This window comes from Bufo bufo, chromosome 9 (genome assembly GCF_905171765.1).
Source record: "Bufo bufo chromosome 9, aBufBuf1.1, whole genome shotgun sequence".
Taxonomy (NCBI): Eukaryota; Metazoa; Chordata; class Amphibia; order Anura; family Bufonidae; genus Bufo; species Bufo bufo.
The window spans coordinates 183,973,534-183,997,016 of NC_053397.1; positions in this window are offsets into that span (position 1 = coordinate 183,973,534).

Here is a 23,483-nt window from a genome sequence, read left to right on the forward strand (position 1 = left end):
CGGTGCTCTTCGTATCTCCAAAGTCACAGCTATAAACAGAAAGGCAGAAGCACTGTTACTTATTAATAATTTGCAGTTATCAAATAAAATACTTTTCTGAAAAGATCAAAAACTGACCAAGCTGGAAGGGGGAATTGGATTGTTATTCACAAGATTCCTAACTATGAAATCTGCCCTGTTTTGTCTTTCAAGGAATGGTTACAATTTAGAAGTACTTCAAATGGCCCATTATTTAGACACTTAGACGGATCTCCGTTGACAAAATATCAATTTAACTTTATTTTCGCAAAGTGTGTGAAACATTCTAAATTAGATAATAAAAAATTATCAGCTCACTCATTTTGTATTGGTGCAGCTACATACGCACATACAATAGGTCTCCAAGCAAAAACCATAAAGAAGATAGGTAGATGGAGTTTGGATAGGTACAAATTATATATTAGATCTGATTTGTTATGTTGATTTATTTCAGAAATGAAAGTCATTAGGATTCTGGGAACCAATTTAATCTCTGCCGCTTGCAACCGCAAAACAATGAGATTTAAGTCCGACAACCTGGGTTTTAAAAGTAAGGTAGTAATATTCTGGAGAGTTATTACTAATCGTATTAAGTACATTAATGAATGGTGTTTGCATTTTAAATCAATTTGGCCGTTGCTGAATTTATTAATCCTTCAGGTAGGCAAGGAGAACTTGGGCAAAGTTAGCACACACCTACTTATTAATGAACTAAAGAATTCATTGTTGAATATTTGGCAGATTCTGCCGGTTACTAAATTGGCCTTTTCAGAAATATTTGCTAAATGGGTTTGGAATTCTGATCAATTGAATATTATGGAAGAAATCTGAATCAAAGTCAATAGAAACTTGGGTAAATTCATGTTGAAACACAATGGATTGTCATGTAGACATACGGAACTAGAAGGGTTCGTTTTGGGTCTGTATGACATTGAGAAACATTCCTTGTCTGACATCGGTTTAGATATTTTCAGCATTGGCTTACAAAATTTTGTGGAAGTTGGCTGCGGTGTGTGATAGCCATCTAGCAATGGTTGGCTATATGGCGGTATGGGTAATAGTCGCTCATAGAGGGGAATAAATATTTGAGGTTATTGGTTAATGGTAATTATCTGATAGTTTATAAAATGGTTGAAAATTAAAATGGTTGATAATTTAGTGTAAGGTAACCATAAACACTGTGGCCAATTATATGCCACATAAATAAAATAATTTAATAATCTATTGTGGTCTTTGTCTGGATTCATTATTAGGTAATGGATGGGTAAATATGACACCATGAGCAAACCTTATTGCGGATGCAAATAAGGGGGGGGGACATGGTGTCATGAACCTCAAGGTTTGCATGCGCAATATATTGATTGGAAATATAAACTTACCTGGGTTACAGATACAGATGCTGTAGTCTGTGTGTCCTCGAGGCTGGGATGTTGATTGGAAAATGGGGTAACTGTCGTCTCGGAGCACCTGTAAAAAGGAAACAGCAGTTAGGTGCTGCGCATTCTCGTCAGGAACGAAAAAGAAATCCCCTCTCACCCACCCTAGTAAAGAATGTTACAGTGTTTATTTGGGGTAATAGTCGCTCATAGAGCGGACTAAATATTTAAGGTTATTGGTTAATGGTAATTATCTGATAGTTTATAAAATGGTTGGAAATTAAAATGGTTGATAATTTAGTGTACGGTAACCATAAACACCGTGGACAATTATATGCCACATAAATAAAATAATTTAATAATCTATTGTGGTCTTTGTCTGGATTCATTATTAGGTAATGGATGGGTAAATATGACACCATATGGTCTGCTGCCACCCCCACACTCTGTAATTGTGCCACTCTGCGGCCTCCTAATGCTGCCGCCACCTCCATACTCTGTCATTCTGCCACTCTGTGGCCTCCTCCTGATGCTGCCGCCACCTCTAGACTCTGTCACTGTGCCACTATGTGGTCTCCTCATGCTGCTGCCACCTCACCACTATGTCATAGGGCCACTATGTGAACTTCTCATGCTGTTACCACCCTCCCCACTTCATGACTGGGCCACTATTTTGGCTTTCGGCCTGGCTGACATCATCTGTTATTTGACCCTTCTTATGATCTGTCAGAAGGAAGGAAAAATGAGACGCACAATGGATCCTGTCTGTAAGGCCTGTATGGTCCCATCAGAATTGGCTTGTGATTTGGTAGCCAAAAGCAGGAGTGGGTACAAAACACAGAAGACATGCAAATATTCCATTCTCGTGTCATCTCTGTTTTGGATCCACTCCTGTTTTTTTTGACATAAGCAATACTGATGGATTACTGCCCAAATGCTGACCGAGTGAAGGCGGATGATCCACAGACAGGATACTTTTTTTGGGGTTATTGTTCTGACAGATCAGAGGAAGGGCAAAATAATCAGTGACGTCAACACAAACTTACTGCTGACACCCTCTCCACTCTGTCGGGGGGCTATACTTGTATAAGTGTTTAATAGAACAGGTTTTGTAGATATCTATGTTGAATCCGCTGACGATGGTGTAAAAGGAGTGCGCTTCTTCTTGGCACTAACATCGACCTGTGAGGCTGAGTTCACACTTGAGTTATTTGGCCCCTTGACTGCCCAAATAAGTGAAATGTGCAGTGCTTCTAAGAGTGACGACTGTCATCTGCATGTCATACGGACTCACAGTGTTATTTCACTACCAAAGCAGACTCCCTATGCGTGTTACTGCAAGGCACAGTATTCTACACCACTATAGAAGCTCTCTTCATACAGGAAAGACATTTTTTAATGCAATTAGCCGCGAATATTTTCGGATCGAACCAAATGTTTTCAAAAAAATTTGGTGAACCGGCGAATAGAATTTTTTAAAAATTCGCTCATCTCTAATTATATCCATCATCTAATGGCACAAAGGAAAGGACTAAGGTGTCACGAGAAAAATAATATCAAATACATATAGGCTGAAATTAATCAGTTATCTGCAGTTAGATAAACGCATTGCTACAACTGAAAAACTGGCCAGGTAAGGAAGGGGGATAAACACCCCAGTAATTAAGTGGTTATTCTCCCCCTCTCCACACACCACCAATATAACAATGCAGGAAATCCTGGTGTAAGATCTGACAACTGTGTTATTTGTGTTTAAAAATGCCGTTAAATTTTTTTTTACTTTTCTCAACTGTAAACCATACATTGCAAATTCACAATGTAATTATTCTCCCACAATACTAATATAACAATGTAGGGAAGACAATAATATTTCTGTCTACAGTCTAAGTTGAATTTAATTTTACTGGTATAATAGTGGCTTTATTGCTGTAAAATGCTTTTGCATTAATGTAACACATTTAATAACACTGGGCAGATATAATGCACTGAATAAAATGTGCGATTGCTCAGAAGAAGAATGCTATTTGTGCGATGTGCTGGCAATAATATGTAGAAACTTGATATTTTAGCACTAAAAAACAGCCATCTTTGTTCTAATGAGAAAAAAAATTATATTTTTTTCTTGTAGGTGGCTGGTTTTATAGAGCAGAATGTTAGCCGCGTTCGTGGTGGTAGTGCAGACTAGTGCCACGATGCAGCCGACAGCGTCTGTTTTAACAGAGGAGAGACACAAACATGTGGCTCAGTTGATGTCCAACTTTAATATCTCATATCTTGTAATAATATACAGAAGAGAAAATAGGCAACCCTATAGGTTAACATAACAACAATTATTTTCCATCTATAGTTATAACACTAACCTATTTTAACAGAGGAGAGACACAAACATGTGGCTCAGTTGATGTCCAACTTTAATATGAGCATCAGGCCCTAACTCTCCTCAACCAGTGTAATCATGTTAGAGCTCCCTCTAGTGACAGCCTTATGTTTTTGTGCTGTTGGGAAGTCTGAATTTAACCCTGTTACACACTCCCCCTGTTTTTTTTAATAAGTGTCTCCTGACATTTATGCATGGAATCAATCATAGTTCAGATCATCGCAATCGGCATATGTTGCTGGCAAAAAGTATGAACATGAGGGTATTTAGATGAGCCCCTCTATCTCTGGGGAATCACAGTGCTGTTCGATCACATCTGCATGAACATTCCACTTTTGAAAAGATGGTTTTCCCAGGGTCTCATATGTGAATATCTTCTTTGGTTTTCTTGTTCTCTGGGAATAGTCTGATTGGCGTGGAGGACTGTCATGTCTCTGTTCTTCAGGGACATTTGGTATAACTGCATCCTTGTCACACCTTGAATCTACTTGTTGTGAGGATGGTGCTACAGACCCTTCTGTAAAGTCTATGGGCAAGTCTTGGACTTCCTCATCTAATGAGCGATGGCTTTCCAGTTGTTCTTCTGCAAGTTCTATAGGCAGGTCTTGAACATTTTCCTCAAGCATGCTGTGGTTTTTCCACTGTTGTTGTGAGGCATTGCGATCCCTAGGATGAAATTCTTCAGCCTCAGCTCGTAGTTGAGGAGTGATACCTTGCTCACTGTATTGAAACAGTTCAGGACAGTAGTAATACCCTTCATCTGAGGAATCTGAGTCTGTGCTTTCTGCATTGCTGTTTACTTCAGGTCTAGCTACTGGTCTGGTTTGAATCCTCTTCCCTGATTTTTTTGGTTTGTTTTCCAGAGGTAAATCTGTGACAGGAAGCAACAAATTGCGATGAATCACTCTTGTTGGTTTATTGATTTTCTCTGATTCAACTTTATAAATATGTTCTGGCCCTATCTGTTCAACTACCCTGTATACATCTTTTTCCCAGTAAGTGCGGAGTTTCCCTGGCCCTCCTCGCTCTGACAAATTTCTTACAAGAACACGGTCACCAGACTGAAGAGCGACTCCTTTGACATGCCTGTCATAGTACTTTTTCCCCTTTTGAGATGACTTTTGGCTGGTCTCAGATGCAATTCTATACGCTTCCTTCATTTTCAAAGCCCATTTCTCAGCATAGTCTTGAGGCGAAGCTGCTCCGTTTCCATTATCCAGGTCAAATATCAGATCTATTGGTAGACGAGGTGTCCTACCGTATAGCAGGTAGTGAGGGGCGTAGCCAGTTGCATCATGCCTGGTACAGTTATATGCATGTACTATGTGCGGGAGATACTCTTTCCACTGAGTTTTCTTTTCTTCTTCTAACGTCCGAAGCATTTGCAAAAGTGTTCTGTTCAGTCTCTCAACTGGGTTGCCTTGTGGGTGGTACGGTGTAGTCCTAGCATGGGCTATTCCTGACAACTGTCTCAACCTTCTAAAGAGGTGGTTCTCAAATTCCTTGCCTTGATCGTGATGTAATTTTTCAGGATATCCAAATACAGGGATGAAATTGTCAAAAATCTTCTCTGCAGCTGTTTTTCCCACTTTGTTGCGAGTAGCACATGCCTGGGCAAAACGGGTGAAATGGTCCATGACTACCAGTATGTATTCATAGCCACCTCTGCTCTTCTCCAGGTGAAGGAAATCTACTGAGACAAGTTCAAAGGGAGCACTTGTTTTAATAGCACCCAGAGGTGCCCGGTCTGGTACTGTTGGATGCTTCTGTTTGAGACAGCTACATCTGACATAATCTGTTATCTCTTTCTGCATGAAAGGCCAGTAAAATCTTTCTCTTGCAAGCTGCATCACTTTATCTGCTCCACAGTGGCCCATGTCATTGTGTAAGTGTTTCAACACTATTGGGGTTAGTTTCTCTGGAACCACTATTTTGTTCTGCTGTAGTAAAATGTCATATTTCACACTCAGTTTGCCCCAATCATGTATGAGTTGTTTCCCTCTCCTTCCCAGGTCCGTTTTGTCTTCCTTTGAGGGTACGTCCTTCTTCAGTTTTAGATCCATCACCACTCGAATAGCTTTGTCTTCTGACTGAGCAGTTCTGAGCTTGTCCTTTGTAATAATTTCCTGAGGATCAATAGCTCGAAATTTTTCTTCAACTTCTGGTTCTAGGGCTAGTGACATGGCCCAAAGATCTGCTTCATCAACCCTTGCATTGCTTCTCAGGACCACTGAGGAAGGGGCCTTGTTACCCCGAAACGCGTATGGTAAAGACAGTGAGGGAACAACAAGAAGCAACACTTGGGAATCGCTTATCTTCAACAGAATAACGAATATCTACAGATCATTTTGAAAACCCCGCCCAGCTAACCACGTGGGACGCCACACAGGTCCTGGAAGGTCAAAGCAGTGGAAAGAAGCTGCACTGCTATCCAGGCAAGAGGGGAAACTCCATAGACTTTGCCGACAGGTCCTGGAAGCTTACAAGTAAAGCACCGCACCTAACAAGCTGGTGCACAAATGGGCTGAATACAGGAGCGGTAAAGTACTCTGTACAAAGTACAGCATCTGATTATTGTTAAATCTGTGGATGTCAATGACTCTTTCTTGAATATTGCTCTTTTCTTGAACATTGCCCTTCACAACTGGTGCAAGTTCATAGATATAAGTATAACCCAAAGCTATAAGTGCCTCTGGACTATTTTGGCTCAACAGCCCCCCCTAAGGATTTTCAGTGTATAGAAATGTATTTTTAGTCTAAGTTTTAATATTTGCCTAGTGTATGAATTATATTTGCCTAGTGTATGAATTTTATTTGCCTAGTGTATGAATTTTATGTAACATGTTGTAAATTATTTTAAGTGATAAAGATATCTGATATATTATCCAGCCTGTCTGTGTTGCCTGATAAAGAGTGACGCCCAATCCAATGAACTATTTCAGAGTCATCAAAAAGCAGAAGAGACTGCTGCATGACTTGGGGCTCAGACTGCTTGGCTGATTTGCAAGGGGGTGAGGTGAAAGACTGATGGACATCGACTGCAGGTGCCAACTGTGGTCTTTCAGCAGTAGACTGGGTGGGAGTCAATGTGAAGGAACTAGATCCACTGTCAGCAACCCAATCTACTATCGCCTATATTTGTTCACGCCTCACCATTCGTAGAGCAGCATTAGGCCCGACCAAATACTGCTGCAGGTTCTGTCGCCTACTCGCACCTGAGGAAGGGGTTTCACTTGTGCGTGTAGCTGGCACAGATCGACCACGTCCTCTCCCTGCAACAGGAGCTCCACCAGCAGCACCACGACCTGGGCCACGTCCCTTATTTGACGCTCTCCTCATATTTTTCAAATTTAGGATCTTGCCCTAAATGGATGTTTAATTAATAGTAGAATTGAACGACAGTATGTAAAGTGTGTATCTCACACGGCCTGAACGAGACTAGGCTTCAATTAAAGATTTGTTTGCCCAAAATGGCTGTATTTCAATGCCTGAATCAAACCCCTGTATGTAGAGGGTGTATCTCACAGGGCCTGAACCAGTGTAGAGCCTGAATTAAAGATTTCTTTGCCCAAAATGGCTGTATTTCAAATGCCTGAATCAAACCCCTGTATGTAGAGGGTGTATTTCACACGGCCTGAACTAGTGTAGGCCTGAATTCAATATTGGTGCACCAAATGGCTGTATTTCAAATGCCTGAATCAAACGCCTGTATGTAGAAGGTGTATCTCACAGGGCCTGAACCAGTGTAGGCCTAAATTAAATATTTCTTTGTCCAAAATGGCTGTATTTCAAATGACTGTATTTCAAATGCCTGAATCAAACCCCTGTATGTAGTCGTGGTATCTCACAGGGCCTGAGCCAATGTAGGGCTGAATTCAATATTGGTGCACCAAATGGCGGTATTTCAAATTTCTGAATCTAACCCAAATGAATTAAGGGTGTATCTCACAATGACATCTGCATCAAAGGCTGCCAACTAAATTTTTTTTGCCCAAACGAGTGTTTGTTTAACAACTGAATTTGACAGCAGTATATAAGCCTGTAATTTCACACAAACAGATTCTGCAAGGCTTGAAAATAGTGGTATTGGTAAAAAAAAGTGTGTTTTTAAAACCCCAGAAAATGATGGGTGTATTTCTAGCTTAAATTGCACACTGACTAATCCAGATGTTGTAGATTGCCAAAAAAGTGTTTTTTTTGGTAACAGAATATGAAAGCTGTATATATTAAACTTGAATTTAACACTTGCAGATCAGGAAAATACAGTTTTTTGGCAAAAAAGTGTGTTTTTAAAACCCCAGAAAATGATGGGTGTATTTCTACTTTAAATTGCACACTGACTAATCCAGATGTTGAAGTTTGCCAAAAAAAATTGTGATTTGCAATGTCCCAAAAGCTCAGATGCAGTGCTGCCGCCACCCCTCCTAACTAACAGAATTATAAAAGTAAGTTTTTTTTGGTCAATGAGCTCAGGGCAGGGTAAAATGATTGTGCCCTGCACTCACACAACTATTTCTCTGTAGATCGCTGAGTTAGATTCTCTCCTATTCTCTCCCTGAAATGACAAGTCCAGCAGCATCCTCTCCCTACACTTGTAACAGCAGAGTGACGTGCAGCGCTACGTGACTCCAGCTTATATAGAGCCAGGATCATATGCTGCTCTGGCCAATCACAGCCATGCCATTAGTAGGCATGGCTGTGATGGCTTCTAAGGTCAGACAGTTAACTGCTTGTTGATTGGCTGCTCTGCAGCCTTTCAAAAAGCGCGAAGAAAGCGCCGAACACCGAACCCGAACCCAAACTTTTACTGAAATGTTCGGGTTCGGGTCCGGGGTCCAAAAACCTAAAGTTGGGAACGAACCCGAACTTTACAGTTTGGGTTCGCTCAACCCTAGTTGTAAGTCCATGTCTAAGTAAAAAAAAATTAAAGGTTGCAGTTGGGCTGAATGATAAGCCTTTTTGAAGCACCTGTATTTGCATTGGACTAAGACTTTTAGATGCCAAATTTAACACTAAAGTCTCTGATGTACCTGGGAGCACGTCATCCGCGGTGCATCGGCGTCCCCGATTATGGCGGCGGCGTCCTCTCCTGGTGTTGGCTTTCTTGGACGACGACGTCTTCCTAAAAATGACGTCGGATGACCAGTTGTAGAGTCGCCCTCAGATCCAGATGATACGGTTCCAGTCCTGCAGCCGGGTCGTCTTTGTTGCGGAATTGCTACACCAGATTTGTCTTGCCATTTGTATATCCGGTTTGTTAAATAATCCTCAGAATACCTTATGTATTTAATCCTTTTAGTAGTTTGGATATTATTCCTCAGGTCTATGCACTGTTTATCGATCTTTTCTTTGAGTACCTTTAAATCATCTAGTTTCAGACAATCTCTCAGTTGACGTTCAGCAGCAGTGATATTATTTTCACAATCAGTGATTGCCTTTGTAAGGTGTTCTATAATTAAAATGTTCTAAGGTGTTCTATAGTTAAAGTTAATAACCAAGTCATGAGGTAGACCAGGCATGCTCAACCTGCGACCCTCCAGCTGTTGCAAAACTACAACTACCATCATTCCTGGCAGGGCCGGCTCCAGGATCATGTGGGCCCTTGGGCGATAAAGTCTCAGTGGGCCCCCTTACACAGTGGTAACTCTCTGAGTACAGATAATACAGTAGATATCACCTGCAGTCCTATGTAACTGCATAGATAACACAGTCATGGCTATCTGAGTACAGAAAATATAGTAGTGTTACCTGCAGTCCTATGTAAAACCACAGATAACACTAGTGTAGATCATGTAGTAGTGTTACCTGCATCCTTAGTGTGCCTCCCTGTGCCTCTACCACGGACTCCATGCTGGTGGTGCTGCCTCCTCTTCCATCTTCATCTTGCCCCGCACAGAATGTCCTGATGCAGCTGTGTCAAGACAAAGGGAACACTGTGGGCATGGTGATGGTGACACACACACACAGGGACAGAAACACACACACAGGGACAGACACACACACACACACAGGGACAGACACACACACACACAGGGACAGACACACACACAGGGACAGACACATACACACACACACAGGGACAGACAGACAGACACACACACACACACAGGGATAGACAGACACACACACACAGGGACACACACACACACACAGGGACAGACACGCACACAGGGACAGACACACACACAGGAACAGACACACACACGGACAGACACACACACACACGGACAGACACACACACACACACACGGACAGACACACACACACACACGGACAGACACAGACACGCACACACACAGACACGCACACGCACACACACAGACACAGACACGCACAGACACAGACACGCACAGACACACACAGACACACACACATACACACAGGGACAGACACGCACACACACAGGGACAGACACACGCACACACACAGGGACAGACACGCACACACAGGGACAGACACGCACACACACAGGGACAGACACACACACACAGGGACAGACAGACAGACACACACACAGGGACAGGCACACACACACACACACACAGCGAGAGACACGCACACACACAAGGACAGACAGACACACACACAGGGACAGGCACACACACACAGGGAGAGACACGCACACACACAGGGACAGACAGACACACACACACACAGGGACAGACAGACACACACACAGGGACAGACAGACACACACACACACAGGGACAGGCACACACACACAGGGAGAGACACGCACACACACAGGGACAGACAGACACACACACACACAGGGACAGACAGACACACACACAGGGACAGACAGACACACACACAGGGACAGACAGACACACACACAGGGACAGACACCTGTGCGATCATCAACCAACTTCTATCTAATGTGTGGCCACCTTAAGGGAGCATTAAAATGGAATTCCACCTTTAGTTATGCTCCAACCTTTTGTTACCTTATACACTGCTCAAAAAAATTAAGGGAACACAAAAATAACACATCCTAGATCTGAATTAATTAAATATTCTTCTGAAATACTTTGTCCTTTACATAGTTGAATGTGCTGCCAACAAAATCACACAAAAATTTGGAAATGGAAATCAAATTTTTCAACCCATGGAGGTCTGGATTTGGAGTCACACTCAAAATTAAAGTGGAAAAACACACTACAGGCTGATCCAACTTTGATGTAATGTCCTTAAAACAAGTCAAAATGAGGCTCAGTAGTGTGTGTGGCCTCCACGTGCCTGTATGACCTCCCTACAACGCCTGTGCATGCTCCTGATGAGGTGGCGGATGGTCTCCTGAGGGATCTCCTCCCAGACCTGGACTTAAAGCATCTGCCAACTCCTGGACAGTCTGTGGTGCAACGTGACGTTGGTGGATAGAGCGAGACATGATGTCCCAGATGTGCTCAATTGGATTCAGGTCTGGGGAACGGGCGGGCCAGTCCCTAGCATCAATGCCTTCGTCTTGCAGGAACTGCTGACACACTCCAGCCACATGAGGTCTAGCATTGTCTTGCATTAGGAGGAACCCAGGGCCAACCGCACCAGCATATGGTCTCACAAGGGGTCTGAGGATCTCATCTCGGTACCTAATGGCAGTCAGGCTACCTCTGGGAAGCACATGGAGGGCTGTGCGGCCCTCCAAAGAAATGCCACCCCACACCATTACTGACCCAATGCCAAACCGGTCATGCTGGAGGATGTTTCAGGCAGCAGAACGTTCTCCACGGCGTCTCCAGACTCTGTCACGTCTGTCACATGTGCTCAGTGTGAACCTGCTTTCACCTCTGAAGAGCACAGGGCGCCAGTGGCGAATTTGCCAATCTTGGTGTTCTCTGGCAAATGCCAAACGTCCTGCACGGTGTTGGGCTGTAAGCACAACCCCCACCTGTGGACGTCGGGCCCTCATATCACCCTCATGGAGTCTGTTTCTGACCGTTTGAGCAGACACATGCACATTTGTGGCCTGCTGGAGGTCATTTTGCAGGACTCTGGCAGTGCTCCTCCTGTTTCTCCTTGCACAAAGGCGGAGGTAGCGGTCCTGCTGCTGGGTTGTTGCCCTCCTACGGCCTCCTCCACGTCTCCTGATGTACTGGCCTGTCTCCTGGTAGCGCCTCCATGCTCTGGACACTACACTGACAGACACAGCAAACCTTCTTGCCACAGCTCGCATTGATGTGCCATCCTGGATAAGCTGCACTACCTGAGCCACTTGTGTGGGTTGTAGACTCCGTCTCATGCTACCACTAGAGTGAAAGCACCGCCAGCATTCAAAAGTGACCAAAACATCAGCCAGGAAGCATAGGAACTTAGAAGGGGTCTGTGGTCCCCACCTGCAGAACCACTCCTTTATTGGGGGTGTCTTGCTAATTGCCTATAATTTCCACCTGTTGTCTATCCCATTTGCACAACAGCATGTGAAATTGATTGTCACTCAGAGTTGCTTCCTAAGTGGACAGTTTGATTTCACAGAAGTGTGATTGACTTGGAGTTACATTGTGTTGTTTAAGTGTTCCCTTTATTTTTTTGAGCAGTATAATATGACTCCCACTGATTCCCAGTACTGAGTGGACATGGACTAAGGTTTAAAAGGGAATTATCAACATGTACCAGAAGGTGGTCTAAATCGTAACCCATTAGGCACTGGCTAGACTGTGGGATGGAGTCTAAGCAAAGCCTCAGGCCTCATGCACACTGTCGTTATGCGTCCGTTCCGTGCATTGGGGTCCACAATTTGTGTTCCCCAATGCACTGGCAATGTCCGTGCGGCGGCCGGGACAGATTGAGACCCATTCAACCTGAATGGGTCCATGATCTGTCCGCACCGCACAAAAAATAGAACATGTTCTATTTTTTTGCAGTGCGGAGGCACGGTCGGAAACCCCACGGAAGCACTCCGTAATGCTTCCCATTGAGCGACTGCGGACCTATTTAAGTGAATAGGTCCGCATCCGTGATGCCCACGGCCGGTGTGCATGAGGCCATAGACACAGAAAAGGGCACACACACAGAGACAGACAGACTGACACACACACACACACACACAGGGACAGACAGACACACACACATCATGGCCCTCAGAATACACCCAGATCTGTATGATAAACCCCCTTAATTGCACCATATTCCACTCCACTTGAACCCCACTGCCCCTGAGTGCTCCACCTGCCCACTCATATATGAGCTCCATATGTGCAATGAGCAGGACACTGGGTCAGTGGGCATGCTATGCAGTGGGTCAGTTTATATGTATATAAGTTTGTGACGCCAGTTGCAGCTTGCGCAGGTACTGTAGCAGGGCCCTTTAAGATGTAATGAGCTCACGTACCAGGTGAGGAATGCCAGAGGGGGATAATGTCTCTGTCTAGCAGATATGGTAGTGTCAACGGTGTCTCCTACCTGTGGTACGGCTGGACTCCTGTATCCTGGCTCACATGCAACAAATTGAGTGCGGTTAATAGGAGTAACTGAGGAATGATGGAAATCCACACAGATAATAGGGTCCAACTTGTCTTTACTTGGTGGTATGATATGCAGCTTTGATCCATACAAGTATGCAGCAATAGTCTAGGGTCCCAGCAGGTTTTGGCAATATGTGGCAGGAATTTATATGTATTCTGCATCTGATCATATGCCTAGAGAAACTGGCAGGTATCTATCTTCTGTTCTGTCTGTGGTCTGCTTGATTTGGGCCTGACTAGCTGAAGAGGTACTTATCTTCTCTTTGTATGTGGATCTTTACTTACAGGACTGCTCGCAGGGTATGATGGTTTCTTCCTTGAGATCTGATAGTTCTGTGAAGGGCTGCTTTCTTTGTCCACCAGCTGAGGTAAGGGACTCAGTTTGGGAGGGTTGATCTTGGGCCTCAGCAGAGGCTTGGATCCTTGGTTGGGGTCCCTGTTTCTGGGAGCTCCTAATAACACAGCCTACCCCAGCAGGGGGTGGCTCACACACTCACTAGAACTTTCCTTCTCCTCCTTATAAAGCATGGCATGGGACATCCCACTTCTGCTCATATAGGGGAGACTAGACTGGAATGGTCTGTTCCAGGCTAGAAGCTAACTCTGACCTGCTGCATACTGCTGCCACCTGCTGGTGTACATTAAGAACTACAGCATATATACAAAACAGGTCTAAAAATATACATTTGATGGTAATGCACAGTTATATTACACAGGATGGAAAAACACATTTACATATAACATTATGAAGCAGGGGAACAGAAGTTTGGTGACATACTTCAGGATGTTGCATATGCTTCCCCTTACGAAGTACTACAGTTGTGTTCAAAATTATTCAACCCCCAATGCTGTAAAGGGTTTTAGGGAATTTAGTGTACATTTGTAATTGTGTTCAGAATGAAATCTTACAAGGACTTTTTAAAGAACCAAATGCAACTAAAAGGACATCAGTTGTTTTTGTAATATAGTATTAAATGTTTTTTTTGTGATTTCTTCATTGACACAATTATTCAACCCCTTAAAGACTACCACTCTTAAGAACAGAGGTTCATTCAAGTGTTTTCGATCAGGTATTGAAAACACCTGTGGATGTCAAGGAGCAGCAATCAAGCATAATAAGCACCAATTAGGCAGATTTAAAAGGACTGCGATACTCAGCTCCTTCTAGACATTTGCTGGTGTGTTTACAAACATGGTGAAGTCAAGAGAATGGTCCAGGAAGACAAGAGAAGAGGTGATTTCTCTTCACAGGAAGGGCAATGGCTATAAGAAGATTGCAAAGATGTTAAACATACCAAGAGACACCATAGGAAGCATCATTCGCAAATTCAAGGCAAAGGGCACTGTTGAAACGCTACCTGGTCGTGGCAGAAAGAAGATGCTGACTTCTACTGCTGTGCGCTACCTGAAGCGCAAAGTGGAGAAAAGTCCCTGTGTGACTGCTGAGGAACTAAAAAAAAGATTTGTCAGATGTGGGTACTGAAGTTTCAGCTCAGACAATAAGGCGCACTCTGCGTAATGAAGGCCTCCATGCCAGAACTCCCAGACGCACCCCCTTGCTGTCTCCAAAGAATAAGAAGAGTCGACTGCAGTATGCCAAAAGTCATGTGGACAAACCATAAAAGTTTTGGGATAGTGTTCTGTGGACTGATGAAACAAAATTAGAACTGTTTGGGCCCATGGATCAACGCTATGTTTGGAGGAGGAAGAACAAGGCCTATGAAGAAAAGAACACCTTGCCTACTGTGAAGCATGGCGGGGGGGTCAATCATGCTTTGGGGCTGTTTTGCTTCTACAGGTACAGGGAAGCTTCAGCGTGTGCAAGGTACCATGAATTCTCTTCAGTACCAGGAGATATTGGATGAAAATGTGATGCAGTCCGTCACAAACCTGAGGCTTGGGAGACGTTGGTCCTTTCAACAGGACAATGATCCCAAGCATACCTCCAAGTCCACTAGAGCATGGTTGCAGATTAAAGGCTGGAACATTTTGAAGTGGCCATCGCAGTCACCAGACTTAAATCCGATCGAGAACCTCTGGTGGGACTTAAAGAAAGCAGTTACAGCGCGCAAGCCTAAGAATGTGACTGAACTGGAGGCTTTTGCCCATGAAGAATGGGCGAAGATACCCGTAGATCGCTGCAAGACACTTGTGTCAAGCTATGCTTCACGTTTAAAAGCTGTTATAACTGGAAAAGGATGTTGTACTAAGTACTAAGATTGAATGTCACTTGGGGGTTGAATAAAACTGATAATGATGTGAGCACAGAAAATACATTTGTGGTTATTTCATTATAAATGTTATGTTATATTTGTCTGACTTACAAGTGCCTCTTTGATTTAATTGTAAACAAGATGACTGAAATGATCAAAATCAATGTCAAACTGGCCAAAACACTCAATTTCAGTGGGGGTTGAATAATTTTGAACACAACTGTATGTACTCCAGCAGCACATCCTACCTCACTCTGCATCTTGCAGGCACACACAGCCCCTCCTCCTTCCACAAGCTGCTGCTGCCGTCAGGGCTTGTCATGTGACCATGAAGGAGCATGTGACCAGTGATGTCACAGACCTCCTTCTAACAACTACATTCTAGCATAGGATCGATCATCTACGGAAACAACTCCATCTACCCTGTTCTGAGTTCTGGGGCCGCTTACCCCAGCAGTGCACATGGCGAAAATTGTCTGCATTGCTGGGGTAAGCTGCCCTAGAATTCAAAACAGGCAGGACACAGCTGCAGGAGTGAGCGGGCACAGTTGGCCCCCCCAGGAGCAGGGGGCTCCGGCACTTGCCCGGGTTTGCCGGGTGGTGGCGCCGGCCCTGATTCCTGGACAGCCTACAGCTATCAGCCTACAGAAGGGCATGGTGGGAGTTGTAGTTTTACAACAGCTGGAGGGCCGCAGGTTGAGCATCCCGGAGGTAGACTATTCCACAGATTCACTGACAGAACCACTGATGCCTCTGGAGACTGAACTCTTTCTTCTCCAAATAGAGGCAGTGACCCCTCCATTTTTGAGGGGATTTTACATTGTACAGATTTTTCACCATATTTTTTGTATGGCCCATTTATATATTTGCATAGGTTAATCATGTTCTCCCTTAGATGTCTCTTCTCAAAACTAAATAAATTTAATTATTTTAGCCTTTCCACATAACTAAGACCCTACATGCCCCTTATCAGTTTAGTCACTCTCCTTTGTACTTTTTCTAGCTCCAAAGTATCTGTTCTATAGACTGATGCCCAGAACCGAACTGCATATTCCAGATGAGGCCACACCAAAGCTTTGTAAAGTGGTAATATTACATCACATGAGTCTATGCCTCACCTAATACATGACAATATTCAGGTAGCCTTAGAAGCAGCTGATAAACATTGTATGCTGTTATTTAATCTATGATCTATAAGTACACACAAATACTTCTCTACAAGGGACTCTCCCAATGTTGTATCACCTAAGACATATGATGATGGAGATTATTACCACCCAGATGCATAACTTTACATTTAGTTGATACCCAATCTCAGAGTGTACAAGTCAGCTCATAGTTTTTGGACATTGATAAATAAATTAACTAATAGGAAACCCAGCACTGGATCTTGGGGTACACCACTTATATTCAAAATAGTAGAAAATGACAACAACTCTCTGGACATGGTCCTTCACCCAGTTTTTAATCAAATTGAAAACTATACTTTCTAAGCCTATGGGCATTATTTTACCTATTAAACTTCTATGAGGGACAGTATCAAATACCTTTGCATAATCCAAGAAGACTACATCCACAGCCATCCCTCTATCCAGGCTTCTACTCACCTCCTCATAAAAACAAATCAAGTTGCTGCTTATCACTTATAAGAGTCACATACTCCTGTCTATAGTCCCTTAAGAGTCCTTCAAACATTTTTTTTCCACAACAGAAGTTAAAGGGGATGTCAGAGTTATTTTGTTCTTTGTATGTTTCTAACTAATGAAATGTAACAGCTTTACCATGCACTTACTGCATCTGTAGTTGCTTCTTTCCCAGATTTCACTGAGGGTCACATGACCTGTGATGTAAGCTTCTCTCCCTGCTCTGATAATGTTTCGTGCACAAGCCTTAGAGAGCAGATATGAGTCTGTACACGAGACTTCACTGTGCTGGCCACGCCCCCCTGCACTGCTTGCTGCTGCTTATTGCTCTCTCCCTGGATTTATAACTCCTTAAGCAGCACAGACTCAGGGCTGAAGGCTTTACTGAGTATCTGCAGGCAGTGAGGAGATATCACGACCGGCATGCCGATCACATACGTGACGCAAAGGGAGGGAAAAGGAAGGCCCTGTCCAAGGGAGAGGGAAAGATGGTGACCCCTAACTCACCTTGAGGCTGGCACCTGACTGCCCTGACGTCCCTAGACGGGTTTCTCACCCGTACGCCGATCGCATGCCTAAACCCTGGCTTTCCCTAAGATGAGCCCTACGTAGTGAATAGGGCGGTGGGAACACTAGTCCGCACCACTAACACTAAAGGGAAACACTAGGGAGAAGACAGACAATACTGACAAAACATATAGTCCCAGGTGGGCGACAACAAATAACCAACAGGGATCCGGAGGGTAATGCTCTGGTACGACAACCAGGGATAACAGCAACTCAGCTCCAGTGGGTCAGTATAGAAGTCCAGGCAGGAAGCTCTATATCTGGCAACTAGAGAAGTGGGAGAGGGGAATATAAGGAGGTTGGGAGTGCTGGACAAGGAACAGCTGAGGAGAAGGAGCTACGGATCCCTGAGTGGGACAAAAAGGATTGCAAGGCAAACCCAGAAAGCTACCATTAAGTAACAGCGCTATCTTTAGACATAGAGCGCGCAGCCACCCGCTGCGACTTCCTGACCCCGGGTATAACGGAGTCAGACGTGGCTCTTGACACCCTCGTGACAGGAGACAAATGCTGGGCACAGGAGCTGACAGAGGAGTTCTGAAGCGCTTTGCACAACTAGTAGGGGAAGATCCTGTGTGTATCAGCAGTGTCATTGTACAGCTGGGACTTGTAGTCCTAGACATACAACATGCTGCTGAGTATCCCAGCAGTCAGACATGTCACTCAGGGCAAACTTATTCACTCCCTTTGCAGAGCAGGGGGAGGGGCAGAGATTGTTGTTATTGCATATAAACAAAGGGCCAGAAGAAAACCAGGGAAATGAGGAAATGTATACTGTATATTTTTACCTAAGGCTATTTTCACACTAGCGTTAGTGTGATCCGGCAGGCAGTTCCGTCGTCGGAGTGCAGATTCGTCTACAAATGCATTGCAAGAACGGATCCGTCTCTCCGCTTGTCATGCGGATGGACGGATTCGTCTTGCAGACTTTTTCACAGTTTTCCTGGTCTGCGCATGCGCATCCTTCAGTTGTTTTGCAATGCTGGATTCGGCACTAATGCAAGTCAATGGGAATTAATGCCGGATCCCGCATTCCTGCGACTGATCAGGCATTTTGGACGGACATAATACTGCAGCATGCTGCGGTATTATGTCTGGCCAAAACGCCTGACAGTGACTGAACGGAAAGCATACTGATGCAAACTGAACGGATTTCTATCCATTCAGAATGCATTGGGATATGCCTGATCATTTATTTTCCGGCATAGAGCCCTTTTGACGGAACTCTATGCCGGAAAAGAATAAAGCTAGTGTGAAAGTACCTTAAACTTGCTTAGCTCAGTTATATATTGCTGCCCATCAGATTTACAGTGCTATATTTTTTTTTTAGAACTCGGAAACCCCTTTAAGCTCAATTGCCTGGAGATGCATCAACACAGATTTTAGACTAGTATTTCACATTATCACTCAGAGATATAAACTGCTACCCTGTGTATTGTAAGATACACATATATGCTATTTTTCCAAACATAAAAATAAATTTTAACTGTTTGGAAATGCACTGACATAGATTTCAGACTAGTATATCACATTATCACTTAGAGATATAAATTGCTACTTGTTATATTGTAAGACATGTGTATATGCTACTTCCCTAACCCAAAAAAACGAAAGAATCTGAACTGTCTGGAGATGCACCAACACAGATTGCGAGCTAGTTTTTTACATTATCTCTCAGAGATATAAACTGCTACCCTTTGTATTGTAAGAAAGATAATGTAATTTGTAACTTGGAGGTTACAAATAGTAGAAAAAAATTCCACAGAAATACAGAGAGACAATTCCGGATTTGACTCTGGTTTTTCTGATTAACCTGGACATAAAAAAAAGACCGCATGATGTGAAGTATGCTTGACCACTGAGGAAGGAGCGAGCTTACGCTCCGAAACATGTTTGGGTGATCAAGCATACGAATACAGAAAACTACAGTGCTGGAGCGCTCCAAAATAAAGAAAAACTCACAGTAAAACTGACCCATCCCTATACAAGTGGAACACCGGCAGCGGAATAAAAAGGCGAATCGAATATTTGAGGGGTGAACCTGAATCATACAAGAGACGCCTCCATAACACGAGGAACGTCGAAATCTGGAGTACAGCTGCGATCGGAATGTCCCAAAATAATAGGATAAAGGTCAGTCTGTTCTCAGAATCTGTGCAGGACGCCGCACCAGGAGACAGCCAAACCGTGAGTAAAGATATTTATATCTATCACATATAACGGAGGAACCGCATATACCAAAAAGCGTGACTGTATTTAAAGGTGTGATTATCTGCATCGTATAAGAAAGGAAAAATCAAGCTATCAGCATTCACAGCTATTTTTAACAGCTACTGCTATCAACAACATTGTTGCTATTATATGCTGAAACATTATTACTGGCACATTGCACTTTCATTTTCTACTGTGGAATATTGAGACATTGACATTGCTCTGAGGATGAATTATCGGTAAACCAAAATCAGGCCGACTATTGAAATATATCTGCTGCTATTTCAGAAATATATACATATATTTTGATTGCCATTAACTGCTGCTACAATATTGCTATTATTTCATATTACTCTATTGTATTATTGAAGTTTATTTGCTGTCATTTCAGGACTACTGTGCTTAATTATTTACAGTACAGACCAAATGTTTGGACACACCTTCTAATTCAAAGAGTTTTCTTTATTTTCATGACTATGAAAATTGTAGATTCACACTGAAGGCATAAAAACTATGAATTAACACATGTGGAATTATATACATAACAAACAAGTGTGAAACAACTGAAAATATGTCATATTCTAGGTTCTTCAAAGTAGCAACCTTTTGCTTTGATTACTGCTTTGCACACTCTTGGCATTCTCTTGATGGGCTTCAAGAGGTAGTCCCCTGAAATGGTTTTCACTTCACAGGTGTGCCCTGTCAGGTTTAATAAGTGGGATTTCTTGCTTTATAAATGGGGTTAGGACCATTAGTTGCGTTGAGGAGAAGTCAGGTGGATACACAGCTGATAGTCCTAGATGGTTTGGGGTGAGCTGGACCGCAGAGTGAAGGCAAAAGGGCCAACAAGTGCTAAGCATCTCTGGGAACTCCTTCAAGACTGTTGGAAGACCATTTCAGGGGACTACCTCTTGAAGCTCATCAAGAGAATGCCAAGAGTGTGCAAAGCAGTAATCAAAGCAAAAGGTGGCTACTTTGAAGAACCTAGAATATGACCTATTTTCCGTTATTTCACACTTGTTTGTTACGTATATAATTCCACATGTGTTAATTCATAGTTTTGATGCCTTCATAGTCATTAAAATAAAGAAAACTCTTTGAATGAGAAGGTGTGTCCAAACTTTTGGTCTGTACTGTATATATATATATATATATATATATATATATATTTCTATTGCGATTAACTGCTGCTGCAATATTTTATTCTATTGTACTATTATTGTTATTATCATTAGTGTTATGAATGTCATATATATTGTATTTTTATTATTTTTACATACATTCACTATTTTCCCAAACTTTAAAAAAAAATTGAACTGCTTGGAGACACGCAACACGGATTTCGAATTAGCATTTCACGTTATCACTCAGTGATATAAACTGCTACCCTTTGAATTGTAAGACATACATATATGCTATTTTCCCAAACAAATAAAAAAAGAAATATATTTTCCCAAACTTTAACAAAAAAATAAATACGGTAAATTTCAACTGCTTGGAGAAAACACTGACACAGATTTCATGTTATCATTCAGAAATATAAACTGCTGCCCTTTGTTTTATAAGACACACAATTGTGCTCTTTTTCCAAACCCAAAAATTAAGAAATTTGAATTGCCTAGTGATGCACCAACACGGATTTCAGTTTTTTTACATTATCACTCAAAGATATAAACCGTTACCCTTTGAATTGTAAGATACACATACTGTATATGCTATTTTACCAAACTCAAAACATAAATAAATTTTAACTGTCTGGAGATGCACCAACAAGGATTTTTAACTAGTATTTCACATTATTCACATTTATAAAAATAAAAAAAAATGACTTAATGTCACCGCCAGCTTTCTGAGAAGCTCTGGCAGACGTTCTTCTGTACCTCTTGCATGATGTTCTTTGTTTTGGTTTCACTTTGTCTTCCCTTTTCCTTCTCCCAGCTGTCATCTATTTACACTGATTGCCTCCCTTTATATCCCCTCCCATACTGCCTCACTTTGCGGTTTATACTACTTCCTGGATTGTGCTCACTGCTAGATGCTGCAACTGCTGGTTCCTCAGATAAGTCTTTTCCTTTATTTGTGTTTCCGTGCTGGCTTGATTCTAGGTGACCCTGACTCCCTCCGCATTAAGTGCAGGGAGCCGGTGGTCATGTCCCCTCACTATTATAGGGTTTTCAGGTGTCACACAGTCTAGGTACGAGGGCATGCAATTTTCTATCATAAAGATCTTTGCATGGGCAGAGCAGTCAGGGAGAGCTCTAGGGGTTTTATAGGGCTCACCCATATGTTCCTTAGTTTGGGATCAAGTCAGTTGGATGTTTATTTATAACTTCCAGTGTTCTGCAACACCATCCGTGACACTTAAGATGCCCCGACATGGATTTTGGATTAGTAGTTCATATATTCCAAATACTATTTATTCTCTGAATGATTACACATGTGTTGTACAGTTTTGCGCTTAGGCTACTTTCATTCTTGCGGCAGAGATATCCAGAAAGCAGTTCTGTCGCCAAAACTGCCTGCCGGATATGGCAAAATGTATGCCAACTGATGGCATTAGTAAGACTGATCAGGATCATGATCAGTCTTAAAAATGCCTGATCAGTCAAAAAAATGCATTGAAATGCCGGATCCGTCTTTCCGGTGTCATCCGGCAAAACGGATCTGGCATTTACTTTTTTCACCTTTTTTTCGGATATTTTGAATGACGGATCCGGCGCTAATACATTCCTATGGGAAAAAATACCGGAACCGGCATTCAGGCAAGTCTTCAGTTTTTTTTGCTGGAGATAAAACCGTAGCATGCTGATGCATCCTGGACGGATTACTCTGATTCAGTATGCATGGGGATATGCCTGATCCTTTCTTTTCCGGTATAGAGCCCCTGTGACAGAACTCTATGCCGGAAAAGAAAAACGCTAGTGTGAAAGTACTCTTATTCCCCCACCACCAACCCACCCACTCACACATAAAAAATCATTTCTGTTACAATAGCAAAAAAAAAGAGAAAAGAAAAGTCCTCATAGATAGCTGCTTTTGATGTTCTGCTGCAGCTGTATCTGTGTTATAAGGCAGCAATTGCAGCTAGAATGCTTTGCCAGACACCCAGCCTCAGCTCCTCACTTCTCACTTCCTGGCTGACAGCTTTCCCTGCCTTTCCCTGTTCAATTTAATTCTTCTTCTTTGTAGCCTTTCCCTTCACTGTCCCTCATACTAGAATAGAAGCTTGATTGTGAATGTTCACTGTCCCTAAGATTGTTTTCTGTCAGACAATGCATTGACCCATCCACCCTCATTTACAGCCTAAAACAGAATGACGAGTTTCTCTTTCTGCAAGCGCACTGCCTTGCCTGCTGCATCACTAATTGGCTCATCCAGGCTGTCCGTTGGACTGTAAGCCAATCAGTGCAAGCCCCTCATTTCTCCTTAGCGTCATGTGAACATTCTTCTTCTTCCTCCCTATTGCTTTTTCCCACCTACATATGCATTGAAATGGTTCTGCATGCTGTTATACTGAATTTGTCCAAAACGAACTGGAAAATGTTCGGGTTCATCTGTCGAACTTAGTTTTGGAAAATTCTGAATGAACCTGTTTCGTTACAAACTGGTTCACTCAT